This window comes from Ciconia boyciana, chromosome 11, assembly GCF_034638445.1.
Source record: "Ciconia boyciana chromosome 11, ASM3463844v1, whole genome shotgun sequence".
Lineage (NCBI taxonomy): Eukaryota > Metazoa > Chordata > Aves > Ciconiiformes > Ciconiidae > Ciconia > Ciconia boyciana.
The window spans coordinates 8379589-8392072 of record NC_132944.1 but is presented as its reverse complement, the minus strand read 5'-3'; the positions used below and the strand labels follow the sequence as shown (position 1 = coordinate 8392072).

Below are 12484 nucleotides of genomic sequence, written 5' to 3'. Positions count from 1 at the left end.
TCTTTGGTCTAGAACCTGCTATACCTGTTCCTCACCTATTATTTACCTGGGCTTTTCACCATGTCCTGGAGATTGAGAAAATTATACCAATAAACACAAATGGGTAGCAAGCTCAAAGGACCTAAAGCTCCAGAGAACATTCTGCTTTACAGGCCCCAGTGAGGGGCAGAAATTTACTGCAGTAGGTCCGGAGAGGCAACATCGATCACTCCCAAAGAGTGATCAACATCTCCCAAAGAGGCTGAACCCATGTTCCTCACCAAGAAAGCCAGCAGTTCTTTTCTTGAACTGCGTATCTTGATGTCTTCCTAATTTTAGAAGTTATCAAAAGTATAGTTTTAGGGGCAATTTAAGGAAAAACAGTTATCATCTAGAAGAAATCCATCAGTGACTTTTCTTAGAGAATAGGAATTAATTTTTTCCACAGCTAGAATAATTTAACCCTTAGAAATCCTTATTAGTCTGCCCATTTAACCATAAAATGTCTGAGGTTTACTTAAGTGAATGCTTCCCAAGATTGAACTGATGAGCATTTGAACATGAAGACAAAATAAGGTTATGTTTCATTATGTAGTTGTGGTTCACTTTCTAAGTTTCCCCATGATTTACATTTTTATTGCAAGCTGCCCATATTCTCGCCTATTCCCAATCATATTAAGCATTTCCCAAGCCAAACTTTAATGACTTCCCTTTATAGTTCAGTTATCAATTAATTTCTTAGAACTTTCAGAAGATTGAGATTAACATTTCCTACATTGTTTCAGCTTTAAATCTCAGGAAGCTTTCCTTCCATCACTTTTTCCAGATGGACTTTAATTAAACATTAATAGTCACAAGTATTTGAACACCTTTATAGGTGAACATCTCCCCAACTGATTAAAAAAGGTAAAACTGAAAAGAGGAAAAAAAGAAGGTAATGAAGATTCAAAGTAGCTCTCACACACTGGGGCCAGAAAATTCCTAAATCTGGAACTAGCAGGAAGGAGCCAGCCTGCTCACCACAGTCTCGATTTCTCTCCCAAGCATGGGCAGTTGCAGATTTTGAAATGTCAGCCTCCCTTTAGATGTTGTGGCTTTAAACTTTGCTTTCTTTACCACCTTTGCCTCCTCCAAGGTCTCTGGAGACGTTAGATGGCAGTTTTGCAGCTAAGTAGTGTGATCTCAGGTTGGCTCTTCCTTAGCAACTGCCATTGTAAGAGAGCCATACCTACACCAGAATTTTAAAGGCGCTGCACTGGTGGCAAACAATAAATATTTCTGTAGTGACACCCTCAACAAAAAAAGATGAAGAACAAAGATAATTTGAGCAGCACAGATGCAGCTACATGATGGGTATTGAAAGGTCATGATACCAGCTATTTACAGGAATTCCAACGAATTTTTTTTTTAAATTAGTAACTCCAATTCCAAAACCCAAGAAACAAACTTTCATCCATCAGAATAAAAAATGCACATCTTTTTCACACCAGTATTGCATCTGGTCACAAGACAAATAAGTAATCTTTGCCTTTATTGCACAATAGGTTCCTTTTTCCGGCATTTCTGTTCTGAAATAAGTTGTTTTGAAACTTAAGATCAAACCCACTTAAGACCAAATTTGTTCAGGAAGTCCCATTTTCAGTAAATACAATTTTTCACACCAAATTGTCGGTAAATACCTATCAATTACTCTCCACTGCCACCAAAAGACATGCAGAAGTTCAGCTGCAATTTACTACGATCCTTGCTACAGGACATTTTACAGATTTCTTTTAGAGTGCTACTTGAGGCATTACAAATCAGCAGAACCTGATGGCACATCATTACATTAAGCGCCAAAGGCATGGAGTAGAGAACATTGTTCCGTAAGACAGCCACATCAACTGCTATTTTAAAGCACAGCCTCACTGAACACTGCAGGTATCCATTCGTGAGATCATCCAGTCAGGGATAACAGGACCAACAGCTATACTCAGTCACAATCCTGATACAAAGCACGGAGACAAAACATCTCAGGCAGTGAATCAACATGAGTACATGAGGAAAAAAAAAAAAAACACTGTAATACAAGGATGCCCCCAAATCATGAGTTTTATTATGCCATCTCATCAGTAACACAGATCCCTATCTGGGGAACTACTCCAAATGGAGAAACATCACTCCAACCAACTATTCCCTTTTATCTTTTCTAACAGGACAAAAATACACTTCCCAGGATGTAAGACAGTACTGAGTTTCTGTGGTGGTCTTTGAAATCAAGTAGGTTTTTTTAGTTCTGCTTAATGTATAGACATGTGTGTTATAACCACACTATGAACTGCTGTGTTACAGAGAACTATATAGACTAGCCTAGGTATTGGAACAGTCTAATTATATTACCCACCAACGAGCAGATGAAATCACTCTGCCAGCCCAAGAATGGCACCATTCAATAATAACCCTGTCTTTTACCATTATCTGCAAGAGCTAGTAAGAAGCTAACATTGAACTAGGAGTGTTCAAATGATTGGTGGTTGTCTTCTAATGAGGGAGTAAGTGAGGCTACAGCTCCTACACCGATCACATTCACCTGCTGGACTTTCTCATGAATAAAGAGCGGAGGCTCAGATGTCAGGAGAGCTGCCATCCTCAAAGCAACTGAACAAAGTTACAGATAGTGACAGTTCTTTTCTTTTTGAAACACGTGCTTATCTTTTGTAAGTTTCATACAACATGACCACAGAACCGCAAACCCATGCTATTCTAGCACTTCCTTTATAACCTTGCACAAAAAAGGTGGGTCAGCAATAGTGGGTCACTGCCAGTTTCTGGAGTTTGCTAAAACATAAGCTTTTTTTTTTTTAAAGTGCCAATTTAAAGGGGTAAAGATCCTCCTTTAAGTTTCACAACCGTTAGTGCCTATAGCAATTCTCTGTGCAACTGTATTGTTTTATTTTGTGATCAGCAGAGACTACCTGAGGAGACCAGGCCAAAATTCACTGTTGGTACAGCTTCACACTCAACTCTGGACAGCCTTCAGCTGATTTACTGTTATCTCCACAAAAACACACACAAAAATAATGAGAAGTGGCTAAAGTCATTGGATTATAGGTTATTGGTCTCCCTTTGGGTGAAAGTTTGGGGTCTGACCTTTTATTTCAGCAAAACCATCTAAAAAATGCTGAAGAAAGACTTTACTTCCTGGATAAAAAGCATACTTCATTAAAAGCTTACAATTCTGCAAAATGAATGAAAATATTTCCTTGTATACCTGAATATCCACAGTTGTGAGGTTTTATCACTAAACCGTAAGGACAAGTATTAACTGTGTCATCACAACTAAAAATGCTTGTCCCTTAATGAGCTAGAAGTACCCTATTACCTGGAGTTTCTTTTTAAACTATTTACAGAGGAAGGGTAACTTAGAGCACAGATGAGCCCAAACTGGCAGCAGCCAACAAGCAAAAAGGTTGTTGCTCCCTTTGTCATTCTCCACTGCAGGTTGCCATCCCCTCTGTTCTGCTAGTTGTCTGCTCAATTCCCTAACTCTGCTCTTTAAAGTGATCTAAATTTTTAAAATAAAAACTAGCTTAGGAACCAGAGCAGGGGGAGTCAGGAAAAAAGTTAGAACAATTTCTTAACACATTTTAGCAGCAACCAAAAAACATACCTGACTGTTCTCTAAACAGGAATTTGTTGGATTTGCTGTTTATGTTAATATTTGAAGGTTTCCTTGGGCAAGCTTACTAGAGAACACACAAAGCACACTCAGAGAAGAGTAGAGGGAGCCTGTTTTCAGCAGAGGAAGACTGAAGTCAGCAGTTACTGGAATGCACCGTGAAAATGGATGCATTCCCAGCAAGTTACAGATGCCAAAACAAAAGAACCCTCAGTGGGCACGTTTCTTTAGGAAGCCAGAGGAGTTCATGGAGCTAGTAGAGTTTAGTAGTTAGAACTGGCATCTTTTGGGCACCGGGGTTAAATCCGAGCTGATCCTAAAAACTCAAGTGACTTTGGGAGTGTCATCTGACACACACGCATAAATTTTGCTTTTTAAAAAAAAAGTTGTTTTCTTAGACTGTCTCAACTAGAGCAGACTCTTTTTAGAGATGAAAATTTGAGACACTCATCAAGGAGTTAAACCAACACTAAACCAAAAACCACTTTGGATTTTTTTCTTCTCCCACAAATTGGAATTGCACCTGAAGCATTTAAAGGGCTTTGGTAAACCAGAACCAAAACTTACTCTTTCAGCACAACAAACTGTCTGAAAACCAACACCCGCAGCAAAAGTGTGACCAGCATGGAAACTGCTCTGCAGACCAGCAAGCAGTAGCTGTTACAGCCTCCCCTTCCCCACCACACGCGACAAGCCCTCAATTCTCTATTCTAGGACGCTCTGCAGATCAAGCAGTCAAACTTCTCATAGGTATTCAATGCAAACTAACCAAGCTCTTCCCATTATGAAAAGGCTCACATGTCCAGTTCATGTTCTTCCCCAGCAAATAATTTAATGTTAATCAATGGCCACTGAGCCACATCAACCTGGGCTTTCCCCTAGCAACGACACAGGCATATCCCACTTTTGAGACCTACTTCTGGAGGAGTAAGAGGAGACAAATGTGCATGGGTTTCGCAGCAAGCTGCAGCTCCCATGCCACAGCACTGGCACAGGCAGGTTCAGCTGGGACCACATCTCATTGCCCCGGCTTTACGGAGCTGAAAATAAACAGCGGTGCAACACAAATAGGAATGCTGAATACCAGAGCTAGAGGTTATACCAACTGAAAGCTGACATGGCGAAGGATCACAGCACCACACACCTTGAAGGGACTGTTTCCCACCAACAACGCTTTCACCTTACTAGTCAGTCAACCATTACTGGCCTGAATCAGGTAAGTTCAGTCACAACAGATCCTGACCAAGGGTCGCTGTTTTCTCATTTCTCCAATTTCAATCATTGCTCAGCCTCAGACTCATGGTAACACACACGCACTGCTCCTTACAAACAAGTGATATTACACCTTACTGCTACGACCCACTAAAGCTTAAGATGCTTGTTCAGAGCTCTCCCACAGGCAGTGATTTACAAACACTGAGCCTCTATGGGTGTAGTACTTCCATCAATCCCAGGAAAGACTACAGTCTTTTTGCTCCAAACTAGTATACCTGGACATCATGAAACACACATTTATTTGCTAACAGGATAATCACCATGGCAACTAGCTTCCAGGAAAATAACAGCCAACAACTCCAGGACAAAGACAGGCCACTAAGGAATTTGTTAGAGACCAACCAGCTCACAGAAATCTGAAAAATACTGGTTTGCCAAATTTATACCTGAAGAAACTCTAAGTAGGTGTCTGAAAACTTATCATAACCTATCACACAAGTTGAATCAATGGCACTACCATCCATCTCAACACCTCAGCACCCTTTAACATTCTTTGAAACTTTTTAGACACCTTGTAGGGCAGTTTTAGGGCAACATTCTCCAATGTACACAGTTTCACCTTTCAGACCATTCTTTATATCAAAAGAAAACTTTACCTTATACTCAAATTCTTTGCCACTCCACACATTAGTATTCATTTTTAGTCACATGAGTTTGAATAATGAAACTGCGGTTATTGGAAACAACACTTAAATGATGCTTTTCATGAAACGGAATGTTTTACAAAGGTAGATCAACCTCATCTTACAGATAAAATAAAGATTAATACCTTGCTTAGGGATATACAGTCAGGGACCTATGGAATCTACATATTCTTACAGGTTTTCAGAGCTACTGCAGGAATTGTTCAATTTTCAAAGAACAGCAGCTTTTTTGGGAAATGCATACTGATTTTAATTGATTAAATTACAGAGACCATAACTTATTTATATACAGCTGAAAAAAGGCACCTAGTTGGGTTACAGAATCCAAGTCCTGGTACACTATCTAAAACGCACTAAGATCGTAATGGGCAGCTCAGCAAACCATTTCACTACTGAAGCTCTGGTGCATTTCTCCAGTTTTCATGAAAGCAGTTCACAGGAAACAAAAATACTTTTCTGCCCAATGCTATTTTAGTATACTACCACAGCCTAATAACAACGCCCAGGTTAGACTGAGGAACAGTTTAAAGTTTCCCGCACTAAGTTCTGCCCACTCGTAACAGAGAAATTTACCAAGCTACCACCCCTTGATCCTAGCTTTGCTTGTAGGGGAATGGACAGGAGAAATAACTGTAGTACAGATAAGGATCCTCTTCTCAACCACAGCACTTCACTGCCAATTACAGTTTACACTAGCATTGCAGACACAGTCCATTTTGCCTTCCTGTTATAGGAATAACATCATGCTATTAAGCCAGACAGGTAGGTAGGTTAGATCTGTGTCCCTCCAGTATCGTCTCAGCCTGAATCATTGGAGCTCAGGAATAAAAGCTCTTCAGAAAAGTGTGTCTGCTAAATACATACCGTACAGCAATGTAGCATACTGAATGATTCAGTCAGGTGTCTACTTTCAGCATATTAGTTTTCATTTTTGGAAAAAAGAAAAAGACTAACGAATAATCAGTCTCTTCTAGAAGACAGATGTGTTTGGCTACCCTTCGCTGTAACCCACATTAATTGATAAGACTGCCACTGCCCTGGAGTGTTAGCATGAACACCTACGTCACAGAAGAGATAACCATGTCCATGTAGTTTATGAAAGGAGAGTCAACAGATGTTATCAGTGCACACCAGCCTCTTCTAAGCCCATACAGAGGAAGTTAGCTGACTTCCTCATTCCAGGTTTAGCATTCAATATGAAAGTACAGCTAAAAGCCTTAAGGTAAAATACAGCTGTGCAAGCTGGTGAATTCCTGCACTTCTTAAACAGCTAAGGTTCTCCATCTTCTGTTACCTGGGTGGGACAAAGCTGCACAGCCACACAGCAAAGCCCACCCAGCTCTGCTAGCCTTGTACATTACAGGCAGATTGCCCTACGAGACTGCTGCTTTCTGTGAGCAAAGAGACCACTGCGCTATGACCTGTGCATAGAAAAGCAAGCATGACCTACTTCTTTTCTAGCCTTCATTGAAGACGCTTTCCAATTCCAGGCAGATATCTTCTAACTTAATCTGAACACTTTATCTAACCAAATAGAGAAACCACCATTGCCTCCGAGGTGCATTTCAATGACTACTTAATGTCTGTCAAAGCTTGGAAGATGAAAATCTCTGCCAACCTTGGTGGCATTTAAGAACTGAGTATGTGAGCAGTGAAGGCTCAGGTCATACAACACAAGCTCTTCTGAAAGGAACCTTTTGAATATTCCTACAGCAGGTTCAAACAAGGTCACCCTCCACACAATGCCAGCTGGATATTCTGGTGCTCATACAGTCTCACTCTGCATATGTATATTCCATTGCTAAAACCACGAATAATGGTACAGATCAATCTGAAGATAGAAAATGTATGCCTAGAGTTCTCTTCGCCCTAGGATCAGACGGCCTTTTCTTTCCATTTGTTATAAGTTGTAATAGACATACATACCTCAAAATTGCTCAGGCTAGCTCATCTCTTTGCATAGATATGCTCACAGTTGTAATCCAAATGTCTTCAACAGAGGTCTAATTTTAAAAATACTTAGAAGTATAAATTCCACAGGAAACAGGAAAGTCAGGGGAGGGAAGGAGATACGATTTATCGGCTTCTACATTTGCAGACAGCTGCAGTCAGTAGTGTAGGTAATTTTCAGAGTAAATCTTGGCAACAGAGCTTCTTTGTAGAGGAGAAAGACCTGCCAAAATTAACAAGCATGGTAAGAAACACCATTAATATCTGATAAGCAACAAAACAGCACCATAGATTCAGAGTCTCCTTCAGAGAAAAGAATTAACTCTTAATTGAAATATTGGGTTTCTGCTAGCTTTGACGTATTTAAAATCAGAAGCAGCCTCTGAAGTTACCTCATATTCCGAGTACTTTAACCTAATACATTATTTCAAGGAGGAAAATTCCCTAAGCATTCAGATAATGTTTGATCATAACAGAGCACACAACACGACGCCAAACTGCAGAGTGCCTTGTTTCAGACAAAACTTCCCAGCTCATTAGATGCTTCGGTGTTCACTGCGTATTTTCATACAGGAATGCTTGCGTGACCAGTGCCAGACTAAAGAATCAAGCTGCTGTCCAAAACGAGGACCAACACAGCAAGTGATGGAAGTCCAACACAGCATGCATATAAGGTACATACTAGGGGAGTTCCTACACAGCATAAACATTTAGGAGTGTTGGTGTACTTCTGAGCTTATCTAATTTGGATTAAGTTAATAAAACGTAAACTCTTTGGGGCAGAGACCTTCTATTCTGTGTTCACATTTCACATAGTATAGCAGATCTAGGTTCCAAATCAAAGCTGTCCAGTGTTATTATTTTTTGAAAAACCAAGTTTTTTACTTCTGGTACAACAGTAGGATTCTTCTTTACAAATAAAAAAGGTCAGCTAGTTTTGCATTATCATAAAATGCTTCTGAAAATATGAAGACATTTCATTTTGCAAGAACGACATTTAACTCCATACAATCACTTGTTTCCTTCTTCTTTCCTTTTCCTTCTGTGACCATTTTAACATGCTTGGCCAGAGGAACAATTTTAAGAATTCGGAGCTTATATTCAAGCTTAAAGAATCAGCTCACTGTGCTGTGACAACATCCAGTGTCTCGACTGGTTAGGGGTTTTAAGAATTTTAATTTAAGTGTTTAAATCATAGCAGACCAGTGCTGATAAATCAGGTCTAGCCTGCCACCTTCACATTGTGTTTCACTCACGTATCTTCACTTTTTCCAAAGATGCCGCTTTATCTACTATTAAACATTGCGCCAAGTTCACAGAATCACAGACCGGTTGAGGTTGGCAGGGACCTCTGGAGGTCATCTGGTCCAACCCCTGCTCAAGCAGGACCACCTAGAGCCGGTTGCCCACAAACCACTTGAACAAGTCTCACTGTTCATACTGAAATACTACCCTCTCTCTCACCCTAGAGAGTTAATGTGAGTCCCCTATTAGTTCTAAAGAAACTCATATCCTCATCAAGAGGGTACTATCTTCTCTGTGATCGTCAAGCAGTATCCAAGCACACTGCACTAATCAGCTTTCACAATGCCTTAGAGGACAGACATACAGGAGAACCACCAGCCATATTGCAGAGGTGAGGAGACTTCAGGTCCATCAAGGGGAAGCCACTCAACCAGCTCGCCTGAGCAATAGCTTAAATTCAGTGATTCCGGTTCCCAAAACCCAGCTTTCATTAGAAGACAACAGCTATGAAACCAGCTGAGGAGAACACACCACATTGGGAAAACACACTGGAGCAGTGAGCGGGGAGAAAAGGCTCCTCCCCCAGACCTCTAAGCAAAAATTCCTAGAAACCCAGCCCAAGATATTATCACGCCAATTAATTTTGAACGGTTCAAAAACAATTCTCTGAAAAACCAGACGAGATAATAATACAAGGTTTGCCTAACTCCAGTGCAAGCTGCAGCAGCCCGCTCAATACAAATGCCAGCAGCTTACAGACACCAAACCATTCACCGGACAAGAACAGGAGCTGACTTGCTAGATATAACCCATTTCCTAAAGGAAGTACCTCTTTAAGCACACAGAAAAACACTGTAGCCTTCCAATGATTTCTATTTCGTATCTGAATTAGATGCAGCTTTTAATTATTGGATCTTTAGCTATGATTAAATAAGACATGAGAGCCCAAACCATGCCAGAGACCCGCTTAAAAAACAAAACCCAGCAACTTTTATGTGGTACATGGGGGGGAGGAACCCCAAACTTTTGAATGGCAAAAAACTTTTTTTTTTTAAATGGCATGAAAGCCTGAAGTCCCAATTTATTTCTAACGCAAAATCTACACAACGTAGATCTCCCTCCATCTTCAATTTGCTTCCATATTTTGAATTACTTCCAGATTGGTGGAGTGGGTTTATCAGGTAGCTGAACTGGACACAGTGGACACAAAGCTCCAATAAACTTGTCCATTTGGCACAGGAACCCTGTGAGGCTGCGGCGGTCACTGAGCAGTGCAAATTCTGCAAGCTGGGGGGCCCCACTGTCCCCAGACAAGAGAGGGGAGAAGGTCCCCCCACACCAAGAGGGGAACAATCCTCCTGGCTAGTACACCTGCCTTTCCTCACCTCCAGACATTTCCAGACAGAAAAAGAATCTACCCTGAGAGGAGCATCGTCCTGTTGACTAAAGACGAAGCTATCTGCAACATGTTAATCCTGCTTAGGACAGGACCAGCAGTGAGCAGCAAGGACAGCACTGCTTGCTCCCCAGACTCAGGAGGACCCTCTTGCACTGGCTCAGGTTCAGGGCATTACTACTTCAGAGGTGTGTTACTAAGGGCTTCCACCTTGCAGAAACATTTGGTTTTGCGGTTTGTGGCCAACGGACACCGTCTCCAATGCAGTGGTAGTTACATTACTCTCCCCCTCCTCTACACTTCCACTCAGATCTTTATACCTTCAGTTCATACCTTTACACCTTCTGCCCAGCACGAAGCCTCCTTAAGTTTCCTTGCTGATGGAATCTTGCAGTGAAAGTGATGCCTCAACCCACTATACATGCTTTGTTGGCCACAGTGTTCGCTGCTAACGCATACTGGGTATTTCTGGTATCATCGATGCCAGCAGCTGTACACGCAAGTTAAGCTGACAGATAGTTTCGGTCCTAAGCCTCATGACTTTTGGTACTTGTAAAGCTCAGAAGCCACTACTTTACATCTGAAATTCTCTGGTTTAAAGGCCTGTCTCTGAAAACCCGTTTTTAGAACGGCAAAATTTGATCTCACTTACATGTCAGCACAATGAAATAATTAGTGCCGTAATTATCTCATAAAAGACAGCTAAAGCGGGGAGGAATAGGCGAAGAACACACCCAAACTTTAACTACCTTAAAAAGCAGTAAGGTCAGGCGCAGCCGACTCCTCCAAAACAAAGAACCCACGCACCGGCAGCGCCTTCGCAGACATTTCTGCAGGCACGCACCGGGCCCCACCGCCCCCCGGGAGGCGCGGGGCGGCCGCGAGGGCTTCACGCCTTCCGCCGGCTCAGGCAGCGCCTCCGCGCAGGTCGGCGGCGGGCGCCGGCCCCGGCGCTGGCGAGAAGGCGGCGCTCCCGCCCTCCGCCCGCGCCGCGGGAGGCGGCCACCCCCGCCGGGGTGCACCTGCGCCCCCGGCCCGCCGCGCCACCCCCTCCCCCGCCGGTCCCGGCAACCAGGCCCGCGAGCCCCGACGGGCCGGAACGGGGTGACCGGGGCGGGTGGCCCCGAGGCGGCTGGGCCGCGGCCCCTCCCCGGGGGGCTCCGAATCGGCCACAGAAAAACAGGGCGGGGGCGGGGCGGGAAAGCGCGGCCGAACAACAGGTCTGGAAGCGGGTGAGGCCGCCCGCGATGGGCGCAGCCGGAGCCGCCGCGCCCGGCCCGGCCCGGCCCGGCCCGCGGGGACCCCCTCAGCCCCCGCCCGGCCCGCGGGGGTCTGGAAGGGGCGCCCTCAGCCTGCCCCGGGCCGGCCCCCGCGCCGCGCGGTCACTCACCGGCCGAGCGCAGGCGCCCCGAGTGCGCCGCCGGCGGCTGCTCCATCCCCGCGCGCGCCGCCACCCCGCTCGCCCCGGCCGCGCGCGACGTCAGCGCGCAGCCTCGAGGGGCGGGGCAGGGCGCACGCGGTGACGTCACCAGCGGGGGCGGGGCGGGGCGAGCGATCACGCCCATTCCCGACACCTCCCTGCGCCTCCAAGCCACGCCCCCAACGGTGCTCCGCCCCCGGGCGGTAGAGGCCGGCGGTCACGTGCGGGCCGGGCCGGCGCGTTGGTCGGTGGCCGCCGGTCTGTGGCCGCCGTCCGCCCCCCCGTCCCTCTCTGGTGGCCCGGCTCTGCGAGTGGTGGCGAGGCCCGCCCTGCCCGGCCCGGACCCCTGCCGGCGCGGAGCGGCGCGGCCCGCCTGCGGCCTGCAGCGAGGCGCCCGTTCGCGAACAGGCCGCGGCCCACGTTCTGCCGTGGGCAGCCCCGTGGTAGCCACTCACTGAGCCCTTTCCCGGGGAAATACCGAGGTTACTTCTGTGCCACTTGGCAGGACCCGCGGCGGCGGGAGTCCCTTCCACCGGTCCCAGCCTCCGGGAAGGCTCCGGGGCCCCGGGGCAGCCTGCCTGGGCCGGCCGCTCCACCGCTCCGGGGGTTTGTTACTGGACACAGGCACGTACTGGCTGGCCGCAGAGCAGTGCGCACGGTCCTGTGTTAATGATCGCCATGGCGCAAATAAACAGTTGTATTCGTCGTGATTTCTAAGCATCTTCCCAGCTGCCAGAACTGTAGACAACAGGCCTTTCGGCCCCCTCCTCTCCTAGCACCTTTCTGAAACGTGTATTTTTTTACTCTCTTTCCTTCTCCCATACACGCAACTTACCCCTGAGCCCTGCAGGCCCTGCTTTTGCAGCCGTTGCCAGAGAGAGGCCGCATACGGAACAGCTTTGCCATGTCTGAGCTCC

At 45.3% G+C, this 12484-nt stretch overlaps 1 protein-coding gene across 8 annotated transcripts in view; it reads right to left on the bottom strand.

Moving 5' to 3' along the window:
- Window positions 1-11658, bottom strand: part of TMCC1 (transmembrane and coiled-coil domain family 1) — a 124445-nt gene extending 112787 nt beyond the window's left edge. For 5 of the 8 annotated variants that reach the window (XM_072875662.1, XM_072875667.1, XM_072875661.1 and 2 more), the window contains exons 1-2: window positions 11538-11658; window positions 7483-7729 (exon numbers count right to left, since the gene is read on the bottom strand). The gene's annotated coding sequence lies outside the window, so the exon portion shown is untranslated. Of the gene's footprint in view, window positions 1-7482; window positions 7730-10480; window positions 10618-11537 lie in introns of those variants that run through there. The other 3 variants (XM_072875663.1, XM_072875668.1, XM_072875664.1) reach the window with 3 other exon arrangements.
- Window positions 11659-12484: the final 826 nt, after the last annotated feature.